The sequence below is a fragment of the Leptodactylus fuscus genome, chromosome 1 (assembly GCF_031893055.1).
Source record: "Leptodactylus fuscus isolate aLepFus1 chromosome 1, aLepFus1.hap2, whole genome shotgun sequence".
NCBI lineage: Eukaryota > Metazoa > Chordata > Amphibia > Anura > Leptodactylidae > Leptodactylus > Leptodactylus fuscus.
In genome coordinates, this window is record NC_134265.1 from 32,884,147 (window position 1) to 32,904,554 (window position 20,408).

Below are 20,408 nucleotides of genomic sequence, written 5' to 3' on the forward strand. Positions count from 1 at the left end.
GGCATATATACCCAGGTTCTCAGTGTTAATTCCCCAAATAAATTGGGGCCTACATACACGCTGAATTTCTTGCTATTGGCATATATACCCAGGTTCTGAGTGTTAATTCCCCAAATAAATTGGGGCCTGCATACCACCTTAATTTCTTGCTATTTGCATATACACCCAGGTTCTGAGTGTTAATTCGCCCAAATAAATTGGGGCCTGCATACCACCTTAATTTCTTGCTATTGGCATATACACCCAGGTTCTGAGTGTTAATTCCCCCAAATAAATTGGGGCCTGCATCCCCCCTTAATTTCTTGTTATTGGCATATACACCCAGGTTTTGAGTGTTAATTCCCAAATATATTGGGGCATGCATCCCCCCTTAGTTTCTTGCTATTGGCATATACACCCAGGTTCTGAGTGTTAATTCCCCAAATAAATTGGGCCTACATACACCCTAAATTTCTTGCTATTGGCATAAATACCCAGGTTCTGAGTGTTAATTCCCCAAATAAATTGGGCCTACATACACCCTAAATTTCTTGCTATTGGCATATACACCCAGGTTCTGAGTGTTAATTCCCAAATATATTGGGGCATGCATCCCCCCTTAGTTTCTTGCTATTGGCATATACACCCAGGTTCTGAGTGTTAATTCCACCAAATAAATTGGGGCCTACAAACACCCTAAATTTCTTGCTATTGGCATATATACCCAGGTTCTGAGTGTTAATTCCCCAAATAAATTGGGGCCTACATACACCCTAAATTTCTTGCTATTGGCATATATACCCAGGTTCTGAGTGTTAATTCCACCAAATAAATTGGGGCCTACATACACCCTTAATTTCTTGCTATTGGCATATACACCCAGGTTCTGAGTCTCAATTCCCCAAATAAATTGGGGCCTGCATACCACCTTCATTTCTTACTATTGGCATATACACCCAGGTTCTGAATGTTAATTCCACCAAATAAATTGGGGCCTGCATACCACCTTAATTTCTTGCTATTGGCATATACACCTAAGTTCTGAATGTTAATTCCCCAAATAAATTGGGGCCTGCATACCACCTTAATTTCTTGCTATTGGCATATACACCCAGGTTCTGAATGTTAATTCTTCCAAATAAATTGGGGCCTATATACACACTTAATTTCATCCTATTGGCATATACACCCAGGTTCTGAGTGTTAATTCCCCAAATAAATTGGGGCCTGCATACCACCTTAATTTCTTGCTATTGGCATATACACCCAGGTTCTGAGTGTTAATTCCCAAATATATTGGGGCATGCATCCCCCCTTAGTTTCTTGCTATTGGCATATACACCCAGGTTCTGAGTGTTAATTCCACCAAATAAATTGGGGGCTACATACACCCTAAATTTCCTGCTATTGGCATATACACCCAGGTTCTGAGTGGTAATTCCACCAAATAAATTGGGGCCTACATACACCCTAAATTTCTTGCTATTGGCATATATACCCAGGTTCTGAGTGTTAATTCCCCAAATAAATTGGGGCCTACATACACCCTAAATTTCTTGCTATTGGCATAAATACCCAGATTCTGAGTGTTAATTCCCAAATATATTGGGGCCTGCATACCACCTTAATTTCTTGCTATTGGCATATATACCCAGGTTCTGAGTGTTAATTCCCCAAATAAATTGGGGCCTGCATACCACCTTAGTTTCTTGCTATTGGCATATACACCCAGTTTCTGAGTGTTAATTCCCCAAATAAATTGGGGCCTGCATACCACCTTAGTTTCTTGCTATTGGCATATACACCCAGTTTCTGAGTGTTAATTCCACCAAATAAATTGGGGCCTACATACACCCTAAATTTCTTGCTATTGGCATAAATACCCAGGTTCTGAGTGTTAATTCAAAAATATATTGAAGCCTGCATACCACCTTAATTTCTTGCTATTGGCATATACACCCAGGTTCTGAAAGTTAATTACACCAAATAAATTGGGGCCTACATACACGCTGAATTTCTTGCTATTGGCATATATACCCAGGTTCTCAGTGTTAGTTCCCCAAATAAATTGGGGCCTACATACACGCTGAATTTCTTGCTATTGGCATATATACCCAGGTTCTGAGTGTTAATTCCCCAAATAAATTGGGGCCTGCATACCACCTTAATTTCTTGCTATTGGCATATACACCCAGGTTCTGAGTGTTAAATCCCCAAATAAATTGGGGCCTGCATACCACCTTAATTTCTTGCTATTGGCATATACACCCAGGTTCTGAAAGTTAATTACACCAAATAAATTGGGGCCTACATACACGCTTAATTTCTTGCGATCGGCATATACACCCAGGTTCTGAGTGTTATTTCCACCAAATAAATTGGGGCCTGCATCCCCCCTTAATTTCTTGCTATTGGCATATACACCCAGGTTCTGAGTGTTAATTCCCCAAATAAATTGGGCCTACATACACCCTAAATTTCTTGCTATTGGCATAAATACCCAGGTTCTGAGTGTTAATTCCCCAAATAAATTGGGCCTACATACACCCTAAATTTCTTGCTATTGGCATATACACCCAGGTTCTGAGTGTTAATTCCCAAATATATTGGGGCATGCATCCCCCCTTAGTTTCTTGCTATTGGCATATACACCCAGGTTCTGAGTGTTAATTCCACCAAATAAATTGGGGCCTACAAACACCCTAAATTTCTTGCTATTGGCATATATACCCAGGTTCTGAGTGTTAATTCCCCAAATAAATTGGGGCCTACATACACCCTAAATTTCTTGCTATTGGCATATATACCCAGGTTCTGAGTGTTAATTCCACCAAATAAATTGGGGCCTACATACACCCTTAATTTCTTGCTATTGGCATATACACCCAGGTTCTGAGTCTCAATTCCCCAAATAAATTGGGGCCTGCATACCACCTTCATTTCTTACTATTGGCATATACACCCAGGTTCTGAATGTTAATTCCACCAAATAAATTGGGGCCTGCATACCACCTTAATTTCTTGCTATTGGCATATACACCTAAGTTCTGAATGTTAATTCCCCAAATAAATTGGGGCCTGCATACCACCTTAATTTCTTGCTATTGGCATATACACCCAGGTTCTGAATGTTAATTCTTCCAAATAAATTGGGGCCTATATACACACTTAATTTCATCCTATTGGCATATACACCCAGGTTCTGAGTGTTAATTCCCCAAATAAATTGGGGCCTGCATACCACCTTAATTTCTTGCTATTGGCATATACACCCAGGTTCTGAGTGTTAATTCCCAAATATATTGGGGCATGCATCCCCCCTTAGTTTCTTGCTATTGGCATATACACCCAGGTTCTGAGTGTTAATTCCACCAAATAAATTGGGGGCTACATACACCCTAAATTTCCTGCTATTGGCATATACACCCAGGTTCTGAGTGGTAATTCCACCAAATAAATTGGGGCCTACATACACCCTAAATTTCTTGCTATTGGCATATATACCCAGGTTCTGAGTGTTAATTCCCCAAATAAATTGGGGCCTACATACACCCTAAATTTCTTGCTATTGGCATAAATACCCAGATTCTGAGTGTTAATTCCCAAATATATTGGGGCCTGCATACCACCTTAATTTCTTGCTATTGGCATATATACCCAGGTTCTGAGTGTTAATTCCCCAAATAAATTGGGGCCTGCATACCACCTTAGTTTCTTGCTATTGGCATATACACCCAGTTTCTGAGTGTTAATTCCCCAAATAAATTGGGGCCTGCATACCACCTTAGTTTCTTGCTATTGGCATATACACCCAGTTTCTGAGTGTTAATTCCACCAAATAAATTGGGGCCTACATACACCCTAAATTTCTTGCTATTGGCATAAATACCCAGGTTCTGAGTGTTAATTCAAAAATATATTGAAGCCTGCATACCACCTTAATTTCTTGCTATTGGCATATACACCCAGGTTCTGAAAGTTAATTACACCAAATAAATTGGGGCCTACATACACGCTGAATTTCTTGCTATTGGCATATATACCCAGGTTCTCAGTGTTAGTTCCCCAAATAAATTGGGGCCTACATACACGCTGAATTTCTTGCTATTGGCATATATACCCAGGTTCTGAGTGTTAATTCCCCAAATAAATTGGGGCCTGCATACCACCTTAATTTCTTGCTATTGGCATATACACCCAGGTTCTGAGTGTTAAATCCCCAAATAAATTGGGGCCTGCATACCACCTTAATTTCTTGCTATTGGCATATACACCCAGGTTCTGAAAGTTAATTAAACCAAATAAATTGGGGCCTACATACACGCTTAATTTCTTGCGATCGGCATATACACCCAGGTTCTGAGTGTTATTTCCACCAAATAAATTGGGGCCTGCATCCCCCCTTAATTTCTTGCTATTGGCATATACACCCAGGTTCTGAGTGTTAATTCCCAAATATATTGGGGCATGCATCCCCCCTTAGTTTCTTGCTATTGGCATATACACCCAGGTTCTGAGTGTTAATTCCACCAAATAAATTGGGGCCTACATACACCCTAAATTTCTTGCTATTGGCATATATACCCAGGTTCTGAGTGTTAATTCCCCAAATAAATTGGGGCCTACATACACCCTAAATTTCTTGCTATTGGCATATATACCCAGGTTCTGAGTGTTAATTCCACCAAATAAATTGGGGCCTACATACACCCTTAATTTCTTGCTATTGGCATATACACCCAGGTTCTGAGTCTCAATTCCCCAAATAAATTGGGGCCTGCATACCACCTTCATTTCTTACTATTGGCATATACACCCAGGTTCTGAATGTTAATTCCACCAAATAAATTGGGGCCTGCATACCACCTTAATTTCTTACTATTGGCATATACACCTAAGTTCTGAATGTTAATTCCCCAAATAAATTGGGGCCTGCATACCACCTTAATTTCTTGCTATTGGCATATACACCCAGGTTCTGAATGTTAATTCTTCCAAATAAATTGGGGCCTACATACACACTTAATTTCATCCTATTGGCATATACACCCAGGTTCTGAGTGTTAATTCCCCAAATAAATTGGGGCCTGCATACCACCTTAATTTCTTGCTATTGGCATATACACCCAGGTTCTGAGTGTTAATTCCCAAATATATTGGGGCATGCATCCCCCCTTAGTTTCTTGCTATTGGCATATATACCCAGGTTCTGAGTGTTAATTCCACCAAATAAATTGGGGGCTACATACACCCTAAATTTCCTGCTATTGGCATATACACCCAGGTTCTGAGTGGTAATTCCACCAAATAAATTGGGGCCTACATACACCCTAAATTTCTTGCTATTGGCATATATACCCAGGTTCTGAGTGTTAATTCCCCAAATAAATTGGGGCCTACATACACGCTGAATTTCTTGCTATTGGCATATATACCCAGGTTCTGAGTGTTAATTCCCCAAATAAATTGGGGCCTACATACACGCTGAATTTCTTGCTATTGGCATATATACCCAGGTTCTGAGTGTTAATTCCCCAAATAAATTGGGGCCTGCATACCACCTTAATTTCTTGCTATTGGCATATACACCCAGGTTTTGAGTGTTACTTCCCCCAAATAAATTGGGGCCTGCATACCACCTTAATTTCTTGCTATTGGCATATACACCCAGTTTCTGAGTGTTAATTCCACCAAATAAATTGGGGCATGCATCCCCCCTTAGTTTCTTGCTATTGGCATATATGCCCAGGTTCTGAGTGTTAATTCCCCAAATAAATTGGGGCCTACATACACCCTAAATTTCTTGCTATTGGCATATATACCCAGGTTCTCAGTGTTAATTCCCCAAATAAATTGGGGCCTACATACACGCTGAATTTCTTGCTATTGGCATATATACCCAGGTTCTGAGTGTTAATTCCCCAAATAAATTGGGGCCTGCATACCACCTTAATTTCTTGCTATTTGCATATACACCCAGGTTCTGAGTGTTAATTCGCCCAAATAAATTGGGGCCTGCATACCACCTTAATTTCTTGCTATTGGCATATACACCCAGGTTCTGAGTGTTAATTCCCCCAAATAAATTGGGGCCTGCATCCCCCCTTAATTTCTTGTTATTGGCATATACACCCAGGTTTTGAGTGTTAATTCCCAAATATATTGGGGCATGCATCCCCCCTTAGTTTCTTGCTATTGGCATATACACCCAGGTTCTGAGTGTTAATTCCCCAAATAAATTGGGCCTACATACACCCTAAATTTCTTGCTATTGGCATAAATACCCAGGTTCTGAGTGTTAATTCCCCAAATAAATTGGGCCTACATACACCCTAAATTTCTTGCTATTGGCATATACACCCAGGTTCTGAGTGTTAATTCCCAAATATATTGGGGCATGCATCCCCCCTTAGTTTCTTGCTATTGGCATATACACCCAGGTTCTGAGTGTTAATTCCACCAAATAAATTGGGGCCTACAAACACCCTAAATTTCTTGCTATTGGCATATATACCCAGGTTCTGAGTGTTAATTCCCCAAATAAATTGGGGCCTACATACACCCTAAATTTCTTGCTATTGGCATATATACCCAGGTTCTGAGTGTTAATTCCACCAAATAAATTGGGGCCTACATACACCCTTAATTTCTTGCTATTGGCATATACACCCAGGTTCTGAGTCTCAATTCCCCAAATAAATTGGGGCCTGCATACCACCTTCATTTCTTACTATTGGCATATACACCCAGGTTCTGAATGTTAATTCCACCAAATAAATTGGGGCCTGCATACCACCTTAATTTCTTGCTATTGGCATATACACCTAAGTTCTGAATGTTAATTCCCCAAATAAATTGGGGCCTGCATACCACCTTAATTTCTTGCTATTGGCATATACACCCAGGTTCTGAATGTTAATTCTTCCAAATAAATTGGGGCCTATATACACACTTAATTTCATCCTATTGGCATATACACCCAGGTTCTGAGTGTTAATTCCCCAAATAAATTGGGGCCTGCATACCACCTTAATTTCTTGCTATTGGCATATACACCCAGGTTCTGAGTGTTAATTCCCAAATATATTGGGGCATGCATCCCCCCTTAGTTTCTTGCTATTGGCATATACACCCAGGTTCTGAGTGTTAATTCCACCAAATAAATTGGGGGCTACATACACCCTAAATTTCCTGCTATTGGCATATACACCCAGGTTCTGAGTGGTAATTCCACCAAATAAATTGGGGCCTACATACACCCTAAATTTCTTGCTATTGGCATATATACCCAGGTTCTGAGTGTTAATTCCCCAAATAAATTGGGGCCTACATACACCCTAAATTTCTTGCTATTGGCATAAATACCCAGATTCTGAGTGTTAATTCCCAAATATATTGGGGCCTGCATACCACCTTAATTTCTTGCTATTGGCATATATACCCAGGTTCTGAGTGTTAATTCCCCAAATAAATTGGGGCCTGCATACCACCTTAGTTTCTTGCTATTGGCATATACACCCAGTTTCTGAGTGTTAATTCCCCAAATAAATTGGGGCCTGCATACCACCTTAGTTTCTTGCTATTGGCATATACACCCAGTTTCTGAGTGTTAATTCCACCAAATAAATTGGGGCCTACATACACCCTAAATTTCTTGCTATTGGCATAAATACCCAGGTTCTGAGTGTTAATTCAAAAATATATTGAAGCCTGCATACCACCTTAATTTCTTGCTATTGGCATATACACCCAGGTTCTGAAAGTTAATTACACCAAATAAATTGGGGCCTACATACACGCTGAATTTCTTGCTATTGGCATATATACCCAGGTTCTCAGTGTTAGTTCCCCAAATAAATTGGGGCCTACATACACGCTGAATTTCTTGCTATTGGCATATATACCCAGGTTCTGAGTGTTAATTCCCCAAATAAATTGGGGCCTGCATACCACCTTAATTTCTTGCTATTGGCATATACACCCAGGTTCTGAGTGTTAAATCCCCAAATAAATTGGGGCCTGCATACCACCTTAATTTCTTGCTATTGGCATATACACCCAGGTTCTGAAAGTTAATTACACCAAATAAATTGGGGCCTACATACACGCTTAATTTCTTGCGATCGGCATATACACCCAGGTTCTGAGTGTTATTTCCACCAAATAAATTGGGGCCTGCATCCCCCCTTAATTTCTTGCTATTGGCATATACACCCAGGTTCTGAGTGTTAATTCCCAAATATATTGGGGCATGCATCCCCCCTTAGTTTCTTGCTATTGGCATATACACCCAGGTTCTGAGTGTTAATTCCACCAAATAAATTGGGGCCTACATACACCCTAAATTTCTTGCTATTGGCATATATACCCAGGTTCTGAGTGTTAATTCCCCAAATAAATTGGGGCCTACATACACCCTAAATTTCTTGCTATTGGCATATATACCCAGGTTCTGAGTGTTAATTCCACCAAATAAATTGGGGCCTACATACACCCTTAATTTCTTGCTATTGGCATATACACCCAGGTTCTTAATCTCAATTCCCCAAATAAATTGGGGCCTGCATACCACCTTCATTTCTTACTATTGGCATATACACCCAGGTTCTGAATGTTAATTCCACCAAATAAATTGGGGCCTGCATACCACCTTAATTTCTTACTATTGGCATATACACCTAAGTTCTGAATGTTAATTCCCCAAATAAATTGGGGCCTGCATACCACCTTAATTTCTTGCTATTGGCATATACACCCAGGTTCTGAATGTTAATTCTTCCAAATAAATTGGGGCCTACATACACACTTAATTTCATCCTATTGGCATATACACCCAGGTTCTGAGTGTTAATTCCCCAAATAAATTGGGGCCTGCATACCACCTTAATTTCTTGCTATTGGCATATACACCCAGGTTCTGAGTGTTAATTCCCAAATATATTGGGGCATGCATCCCCCCTTAGTTTCTTGCTATTGGCATATATACCCAGGTTCTGAGTGTTAATTCCACCAAATAAATTGGGGGCTACATACACCCTAAATTTCCTGCTATTGGCATATACACCCAGGTTCTGAGTGGTAATTCCACCAAATAAATTGGGGCCTACATACACCCTAAATTTCTTGCTATTGGCATATATACCCAGGTTCTGAGTGTTAATTCCCCAAATAAATTGGGGCCTACATACACGCTGAATTTCTTGCTATTGGCATATATACCCAGGTTCTGAGTGTTAATTCCCCAAATAAATTGGGGCCTACATACACGCTGAATTTCTTGCTATTGGCATATATACCCAGGTTCTGAGTGTTAATTCCCCAAATAAATTGGGGCCTGCATACCACCTTAATTTCTTGCTATTGGCATATACACCCAGTTTCTGAGTGTTAATTCCACCAAATAAATTGGGGCATGCATCCCCCCTTAGTTTCTTGCTATTGGCATATATGCCCAGGTTCTGAGTGTTAATTCCCCAAATAAATTGGGGCCTACATACACCCTAAATTTCTTGCTATTGGCATATATACCCAGGTTCTCAGTGTTAATTCCCCAAATAAATTGGGGCCTACATACACGCTGAATTTCTTGCTATTGGCATATATACCCAGGTTCTGAGTGTTAATTCCCCAAATAAATTGGGGCCTGCATACCACCTTAATTTCTTGCTATTTGCATATACACCCAGGTTCTGAGTGTTAATTCGCCCAAATAAATTGGGGCCTGCATACCACCTTAATTTCTTGCTATTGGCATATACACCCAGGTTCTGAGTGTTAATTCCCCCAAATAAATTGGGGCCTGCATCCCCCCTTAATTTCTTGTTATTGGCATATACACCCAGGTTTTGAGTGTTAATTCCCAAATATATTGGGGCATGCATCCCCCCTTAGTTTCTTGCTATTGGCATATACACCCAGGTTCTGAGTGTTAATTCCCCAAATAAATTGGGCCTACATACACCCTAAATTTCTTGCTATTGGCATAAATACCCAGGTTCTGAGTGTTAATTCCCCAAATAAATTGGGCCTACATACACCCTAAATTTCTTGCTATTGGCATATACACCCAGGTTCTGAGTGTTAATTCCCAAATATATTGGGGCATGCATCCCCCCTTAGTTTCTTGCTATTGGCATATACACCCAGGTTCTGAGTGTTAATTCCACCAAATAAATTGGGGCCTACAAACACCCTAAATTTCTTGCTATTGGCATATATACCCAGGTTCTGAGTGTTAATTCCCCAAATAAATTGGGGCCTACATACACCCTAAATTTCTTGCTATTGGCATATATACCCAGGTTCTGAGTGTTAATTCCACCAAATAAATTGGGGCCTACATACACCCTTAATTTCTTGCTATTGGCATATACACCCAGGTTCTGAGTCTCAATTCCCCAAATAAATTGGGGCCTGCATACCACCTTCATTTCTTACTATTGGCATATACACCCAGGTTCTGAATGTTAATTCCACCAAATAAATTGGGGCCTGCATACCACCTTAATTTCTTGCTATTGGCATATACACCTAAGTTCTGAATGTTAATTCCCCAAATAAATTGGGGCCTGCATACCACCTTAATTTCTTGCTATTGGCATATACACCCAGGTTCTGAATGTTAATTCTTCCAAATAAATTGGGGCCTATATACACACTTAATTTCATCCTATTGGCATATACACCCAGGTTCTGAGTGTTAATTCCCCAAATAAATTGGGGCCTGCATACCACCTTAATTTCTTGCTATTGGCATATACACCCAGGTTCTGAGTGTTAATTCCCAAATATATTGGGGCATGCATCCCCCCTTAGTTTCTTGCTATTGGCATATACACCCAGGTTCTGAGTGTTAATTCCACCAAATAAATTGGGGGCTACATACACCCTAAATTTCCTGCTATTGGCATATACACCCAGGTTCTGAGTGGTAATTCCACCAAATAAATTGGGGCCTACATACACCCTAAATTTCTTGCTATTGGCATATATACCCAGGTTCTGAGTGTTAATTCCCCAAATAAATTGGGGCCTACATACACCCTAAATTTCTTGCTATTGGCATAAATACCCAGATTCTGAGTGTTAATTCCCAAATATATTGGGGCCTGCATACCACCTTAATTTCTTGCTATTGGCATATATACCCAGGTTCTGAGTGTTAATTCCCCAAATAAATTGGGGCCTGCATACCACCTTAGTTTCTTGCTATTGGCATATACACCCAGTTTCTGAGTGTTAATTCCCCAAATAAATTGGGGCCTGCATACCACCTTAGTTTCTTGCTATTGGCATATACACCCAGTTTCTGAGTGTTAATTCCACCAAATAAATTGGGGCCTACATACACCCTAAATTTCTTGCTATTGGCATAAATACCCAGGTTCTGAGTGTTAATTCAAAAATATATTGAAGCCTGCATACCACCTTAATTTCTTGCTATTGGCATATACACCCAGGTTCTGAAAGTTAATTACACCAAATAAATTGGGGCCTACATACACCCTTAATTTCTTGCTATTGGCATATACACCCAGGTTCTGAGTCTCAATTCCCCAAATAAATTGGGGCCTGCATACCACCTTCATTTCTTACTATTGGCATATACACCCAGGTTCTGAATGTTAATTCCACCAAATAAATTGGGGCCTGCATACCACCTTAATTTCTTACTATTGGCATATACACCTAAGTTCTGAATGTTAATTCCCCAAATAAATTGGGGCCTGCATACCACCTTAATTTCTTGCTATTGGCATATACACCCAGGTTCTGAATGTTAATTCTTCCAAATAAATTGGGGCCTACATACACACTTAATTTCATCCTATTGGCATATACACCCAGGTTCTGAGTGTTAATTCCCCAAATAAATTAGGGCCTGCATACCACCTTAATTTCTTGCTATTGGCATATACACCCAGGTTCTGAGTGTTAATTCCCAAATATATTGGGGCATGCATCCCCCCTTAGTTTCTTGCTATTGGCATATATACCCAGGTTCTGAGTGTTAATTCCACCAAATAAATTGGGGGCTACATACACCCTAAATTTCCTGCTATTGGCATATACACCCAGGTTCTGAGTGGTAATTCCACCAAATAAATTGGGGCCTACATACACCCTAAATTTCTTGCTATTGGCATATATACCCAGGTTCTGAGTGTTAATTCCCCAAATAAATTGGGGCCTACATACACGCTGAATTTCTTGCTATTGGCATATATACCCAGGTTCTGAGTGTTAATTCCCCAAATAAATTGGGGCCTACATACACGCTGAATTTCTTGCTATTGGCATATATACCCAGGTTCTGAGTGTTAATTCCCCAAATAAATTGGGGCCTGCATACCACCTTAATTTCTTGCTATTGGCATATACACCCAGGTTTTGAGTGTTAATTCCCCAAATAAATTGGGGCCTGCATACCACCTTAATTTCTTGCTATTGGCATATACACCCAGGTTCTGAAAGTTAATTACACCAAATAAATTGGGGCCTACATACACGCTTAATTTCTTGCGATTGGCATATACACCCAGGTTCTGAGTGTTATTTCCACCAAATAAATTGGGGCCTGCATCCCCCCTTAATTTCTTGCTATTGGCATATACACCCAGGTTCTGAGTGTTAATTCCCAAATATATTGGGGCATGCATCCCCCCTTAGTTTCTTGCTATTGGCATATATACCCAGGTTCTGAGTGTTAATTCCACCAAATAAATTGGGGCCTACATACACCCTTAATTTCTTGCTATTGGCATATACACCCAGGTTCTGAGTCTCAATTCCCCAAATAAATTGGGGCCTGCATACCACCTTCATTTCTTACTATTGGCATATACACCCAGGTTCTGAATGTTAATTCCACCAAATAAATTGGGGCCTGCATACCACCTTAATTTCTTACTATTGGCATATACACCTAAGTTCTGAATGTTAATTCCCCAAATAAATTGGGGCCTGCATACCACCTTAATTTCTTGCTATTGGCATATACACCCAGGTTCTGAATGTTAATTCTTCCAAATAAATTGGGGCCTACATACACACTTAATTTCATCCTATTGGCATATACACCCAGGTTCTGAGTGTTAATTCCCCAAATAAATTGGGGCCTGCATACCACCTTAATTTCTTGCTATTGGCATATACACCCAGGTTCTGAGTGTTAATTCCCAAATATATTGGGGCATGCATCCCCCCTTAGTTTCTTGCTATTGGCATATATACCCAGGTTCTGAGTGTTAATTCCACCAAATAAATTGGGGGCTACATACACCCTAAATTTCCTGCTATTGGCATATACACCCAGGTTCTGAGTGGTAATTCCACCAAATAAATTGGGGCCTACATACACCCTAAATTTCTTGCTATTGGCATATATACCCAGGTTCTGAGTGTTAATTCCCCAAATAAATTGGGGCCTACATACACGCTGAATTTCTTGCTATTGGCATATATACCCAGGTTCTGAGTGTTAATTCTCCAAATAAATTGGGGCCTGCATACCACCTTAGTTTCTTGCTATTGGCATATACACCCAGTTTCTGAGTGTTAATTCCACCAAATAAATTGGGGCCTACATACACCCTAAATTTCTTGCTATTGGCATAAATACCCAGGTTCTGAGTGTTAATTCAAAAATATATTGAAGCCTGCATACCACCTTAATTTCTTGCTATTGGCATATACACCCAGGTTCTGAAAGTTAATTACACCAAATAAATTGGGGCCTACATACACGCTGAATTTCTTGCTATTGGCATATATACCCAGGTTCTCAGTGTTAGTTCCCCAAATAAATTGGGGCCTACATACACGCTGAATTTCTTGCTATTGGCATATATACCCAGGTTCTGAGTGTTAATTCCCCAAATAAATTGGGGCCTGCATACCACCTTAATTTCTTGCTATTGGCATATACACCCAGGTTTTGAGTGTTAATTCCCCAAATAAATTGGGGCCTGCATACCACCTTAATTTCTTGCTATTGGCATATACACCCAGGTTCTGAAAGTTAATTACACCAAATAAATTGGGGCCTACATACACGCTTAATTTCTTGCGATTGGCATATACACCCAGGTTCTGAGTGTTATTTCCACCAAATAAATTGGGGCCTGCATCCCCCCTTAATTTCTTGCTATTGGCATATACACCCAGGTTCTGAGTGTTAATTCCCAAATATATTGGGGCATGCATCCCCCCTTAGTTTCTTGCTATTGGCATATACACCCAAGTTCTGAATGTTAATTCCCCAAATAAATTGGGGCCTGCATACCACCTTAATTTCTTGCTATTGGCATATACACCCAGGTTCTGAGTGTTAATTCCACCAAATAAATTGGGGCCTGCATACCACCTTAATTTCTTGCTATTGGCATATACACCCAAGTTCTGAATGTTAATTCCCCAAATAAATTGGGGCCGGCATACCACCTTAATTTCTTGCTATTGGCATATACACCCAGGTTCTGAATGTTAATTCTTCCAAACAAATTGGGGCCTACATACACACTTAATTTCATCCTATTGGCATATACACCCAGGTTCTGAGTGTTAATTCCCCAAATAAATTGGGGCCTGCATACCACCTTAATTTCTTGCTATTGGCATACACACCCAGGTTCTGAGTCTCAATTCCCCAAATATATTGGGGACTGTATACCACCTTAATTTCTTGCTATTGGCATATACACCCAGGTTCTGAATGTTAATTCCACCAAATAAATTGGGGCCTACATACACCCTTAATTTCTTGCTATTGGCATATACTCCCAGGTTCTGAGTGTTAATTCCCAAATATATTGAAGCCTGCATACCACCTTAATTTCTTGCTATTGGCATATACACCCAGGTTCTGAGTGTTAATTCCCCAAATAAATTGGGGCCTGCATACCACCTTAATTTCTTGCTATTGGCATATATACCCAGGTTCTCAGTGTTAATTCCCCAAATAAATTGGGGCCTACATACATGCTGAATTTCTTGCTATTGGCATATACACCCAGGTTCTGAGTGTTAATTCCACCAAATAAATTGGGGCCTACATACACCCTAAATTTCTTGCTATTGGCATATACACCCAGGTTCTGAGTCTCAATTCCCCAAATAAATTGGGGCCTGCATACCACCTTAATTTCTTGCTATTGGCTTAAACACCCAGGTTCTGAGTGTTAATTCCACCAAATAAATTGGGGCCTACATACACCCTTAATTTCTTGCTATTGGCATATACACCCAGGTTCTGAGTCTCAATTCCCCAAATAAATTGGGGCCTGCATACCACCTTCATTTCTTACTATTGGCACATACACCCAGGTTCTGAATGTTAATTCCACCAAATAAATTGGGGCCTGCATACCACCTTAATTACTTGCTATTGGCATATACACCCAAGTTCTGAATGTTAATTCCCCAAATAAATTGGGGCCTGCATATCACCTTAATTTCTTGCTATTGGCATATACACCCAGGTTCTGAATGTTAATTCTTCCAAATAAATTGGGGCCTACATACACACTTAATTTCATCCTATTGGCATATACACCCAGGTTCTGAGTGTTAATTCCCCAAATAAATTGGGGCCTGCATACCACCTTAATTTCTTGCTATTGGCATATACACCCAGGTTCTGAGTGTTAATTCCCAAATATATTGGGGCATGCATCCCCCCTTAGTTTCTTGCTATTGGCATATACACCCAGGTTCTGAGTGTTAATTCCACCAAATAAATTGGGGCCTACATACACCCTAAATTTCTTGCTATTGGCATATATACCCAGGTTCTGAGTGTTAATTCCCCAAATAAATTGGGGCCTACATACACCCTAAATTTCTTGCTATTGGCATATATACCCAGGTTCTGAGTGTTAATTCCTCCAAATAAATTGGGGCCTGCATACCACCTTAATTTCTTGCTATTGGCATATACACCCAGTTTCTGAGAGTTAATTCCACCAAATAAATTGGGGCCTGCATACCACCTTAATTTCTTGCTATTGGCATATACACCCAGTTTCTGAGAGTTAATTCCACCAAATAAATTGGGGCCTACATACACCCTAAATTTCTTGCTATTGGCATAAATACCCAGATTCTGAGTGTTAATTCCCAAATATATTGAAGCCTGCATCCCGCCATAATTTCTTGCTATTGGCATATACACCCAGGTTCTGAGTGTCAATTTTCCAAATATATTGGGGCCTGCATCCCCCCTTAAATTCTTGCTATTGGCATATACACCAAGGTTCTGAATGTTAATTCCACCAAATAAATTGGGGCCTACATACACCCTTAATTTCTTGCTATTGGCATATACACCCAGGTTCTGAGTGTTAATTCCACCAAATAAATTGGGGCCTGCATCCCCCTCTTAATTTCTTGCTATTGGCGTATACACCCAGGTTCTGAGTCTCAATTCCCCAAATATATTGGGGACTGCATACCACCTTAATTTCTTGCTATTGGCATATACACCCAGGTTCTGAATGTTAATTCCACCAAATAAATTGGGGCCTGCATACCACCTTCATTTCTTGCTATTGGCATATACACCCAAGTTCTGAATGTTAATTCCCCAAATAAATTGGGGCCTGCATACCACCTTAATTTCTTGCTATTGGCATATACACCCAGTTTCTGAGTGTTAATTCCACCAAATAAATTGGGGCATGCATCCCCCCTTAGTTTCTTGCTATTGGCATATATACCCAGGTTCTGAGTGTTAATTCCCCAAATAAATTGGGGCCTACATACACCCTAAATTTCTTGCTATTGGCATAAATACCCAGGTTCTGAGTGTTATTTCCACCAAATAAATTGGGGCCTGCATCCCCCTTAATTTCTTGCTATTGGCATATATACCCAGGTTCTGAGTGTTAATTCCCAAATATATTGGGGCCTGCATCCCCCCTTAAATTCTTGCTATTGGCATATACACCCAGGTTCTGAGTGTTAATTCCACCAAATAAATTGGGGCCTACATACACCCTTAATTTCTTGCTATTGGCATATACACCCAGGTTCTGAGTCTCAATTCCCCAAATAAATTGGGGCCTGCATACCACCTTCATTTCTTGCTATTGGCATATACACCCAGGTTCTGAGTGTTAATTCCACCAAATAAATTGGGGCCTGCATCCCCCCCTTAATTTCTTGCTATTGGCGTATACACCCAGGTTCTGAGTCTCAATTCCCCAAATAAATTGGGGCCTGCATCCCCCCTTAGTTTCTTGCTATTGGCATATACACTTAGGTTCTGAGTGTTAATTCCACCAAATAAATTGGGGCCTGCATACCACCTTAATTTCTTGCTATTGGCATATACACCCAGGTTCTGAGTGTTAATTCCCAAATATATTGGGGCATGCATCCCCCCTTAGTTTCTTGCTATTGGCATATACACCCAGGTTCTGAGTGTTAATTCCACCAAATAAATTGGGGCCTGCATACCACCTTAATTTCTTGCTATTGGCATATACACCCAAGTTCTGAATGTTAATTCCCCAAATAAATTGGGGCCTGCATACCACCTTAATTTCTTGCTATTGGCATATACACCCAGGTTCTGAATGTTAATTCTTCCAAATAAATTGGGGCCTACATACACACTTAATTTCATCCTATTGGTATATACACCCAGGTTCTGAGTGTTAATTCCCCAAATAAATTGGGGCCTGCATACCACCTTAATTTCTTGCTATTGGCATACACACCCAGGTTCTGAGTCTCAATTCCCCAAATATATTGGGGACTGCATACCACCTTAATTTCTTGCTATTGGCATATACACCCAGGTTCTGAATGTTAATTCCACCAAATAAATTGGGGCCTACATACACCCTTAATTTCTTGCTATTGGCACATACACCCAGGTTCTGAGTCTAAATTCCCCAAGTAAATTGGGGCCTGCATACCACCTTCATTTCTTGCTATTGGCATATACACTCAGTTTCTGAATGTTAATTCCACCAAATAAATTGGGGCCTGCATACCACCTTAATTTCTTGCTATTGGCATATACACCCAAGTTCTGAATGTTAATTCTTCCAAATAAATTGGGGCCTACATACACACTTAATTTCATCCTATTGGCATATACACCCAGGTTCTGAGTGTTAATTCCCCAAATAAATTGGGGCCTGCATACCACCTTAGTTTCTTGCTATTGGCATATACACCCAGTTTCTGAGTGTTAATTCCCCAAATAAATTGGGGCCTGCATACCACCTTAGTTTCTTGCTATTGGCATATACACCCAGGTTCTGAGTGTTAAATCCCCAAATAAATTGGGGCCTGCATACCACCTTAATTTCTTGCTATTGGCATATACACCCAGGTTCTGAAAGTTAATTACACCAAATAAATTGGGGCCTACATACACGCTTAATTTCTTGCGATCGGCATATACACCCAGGTTCTGAGTGTTATTTCCACCAAATAAATTGGGGCCTGCATCCCCCCTTAATTTCTTGCTATTGGCATATACACCCAGGTTCTGAGTGTTAATTCCCAAATATATTGGGGCATGCATCCCCCCTTAGTTTCTTGCTATTGGCATATACACCCAGGTTCTGAGTGTTAATTCCACCAAATAAATTGGGGCCTACATACACCCTAAATTTCTTGCTATTGGCATATATACCCAGGTTCTGAGTGTTAATTCCCCAAATAAATTGGGGCCTACATACACCCTAAATTTCTTGCTATTGGCATATATACCCAGGTTCTGAGTGTTAATTCCACCAAATAAATTGGGGCCTACATACACCCTTAATTTCTTGCTATTGGCATATACACCCAGGTTCTGAGTCTCAATTCCCCAAATAAATTGGGGCCTGCATACCACCTTCATTTCTTACTATTGGCATATACACCCAGGTTCTGAATGTTAATTCCTCCAAATAAATTGGGGCCTGCATGCCACCTTAATTTCTTACTATTGGCATATACACCTAAGTTCTGAATGTTAATTCCCCAAATAAATTGGGGCCTGCATACCACCTTAATTTCTTGCTATTGGCATATACACCCAGGTTCTGAATGTTAATTCTTCCAAATAAATTGGGGCCTACATACACCCTAAATTTCCTGCTATTGGCATATACACCCAGGTTCTGAGTGGTAATTCCACCAAATAAATTGGGGCCTACATACACCCTAAATTTCTTGCTATTGGCATATATACCCAGGTTCTGAGTGTTAATTCCCCAAATAAATTGGGGCCTACATACACGCTGAATTTCTTGCTATTGGCATATATACCCAGGTTCTGAGTGTTAATTCCCCAAATAAATTGGGGCCTGCATACCACCTTAATTTCTTGCTATTTGCATATACACCCAGGTTCTGAGTGTTACTTCCCCCAAATAAATTGGGGCCTGCATACCACCTTAATTTCTTGCTATTGGCATATACACCCAGTTTCTGAGTGTTAATTCCACCAAATAAATTGGGGCATGCATCCCCCCTTAGTTTCTTGCTATTGGCATATATGCCCAGGTTCTGAGTGTTAATTCCCCAAATAAATTGGGGCCTACATACACCCTAAATTTCTTGCTATTGGCATATATACCCAGGTTCTCAGTGTTAATTCCCCAAATAAATTGGGGCCTACATACACGCTGAATTTCTTGCTATTGGCATATATACCCAGGTTCTGAGTGTTAATTCCCCAAATAAATTGGGGCCTGCATACCACCTTAATTTCTTGCTATTTGCATATACACCCAGGTTCTGAGTGTTAATTCCCCCAAATAAATTGGGGCCTGCATACCACCTTAATTTCTTGCTATTGGCATATACACCCAGGTTCTGAGTGTTAATTCCCCCAAATAAATTGGGGCCTGCATCCCCCCTTAATTTCTTGTTATTGGCATATACACCCAGGTTTTGAGTGTTAATTCCCAAATATATTGGGGCATGCATCCCCCCTTAGTTTCTTGCTATTGGCATATACACCCAGGTTCTGAGTGTTAATTCCCCAAATAAATTGGGCCTACATACACCCTAAATTTCTTGCTATTGGCATAAATACCCAGGTTCTGAGTGTTAATTCCCCAAATAAATTGGGCCTACATACACCCTAAATTTCTTGCTATTGGCATAAATACCCAGGTTCTGAGTGTTAATTCCCCAAATAAATTGGGGCTTGCATACCACCTTAATTTCTTGCTATTGGCATATACACCCAGGTTCTGAGTGTTAATTCCCCAAATAAATTGGGGCCTGCATACCACCTTAATTTCTTGCTATTGGCATATACACCCAGGTTATGAAAGTTAATTACACCAAATAAATTGGGGCCTACATACACGCTTAATTTCTTGCTATTGGCATAAACACCCAGGTTCTGAGTGTAAATTCCTCAAATAAATTGGGGCCTGCATACCACCTTCATTTCTTGCTATTGGTATATACACTCA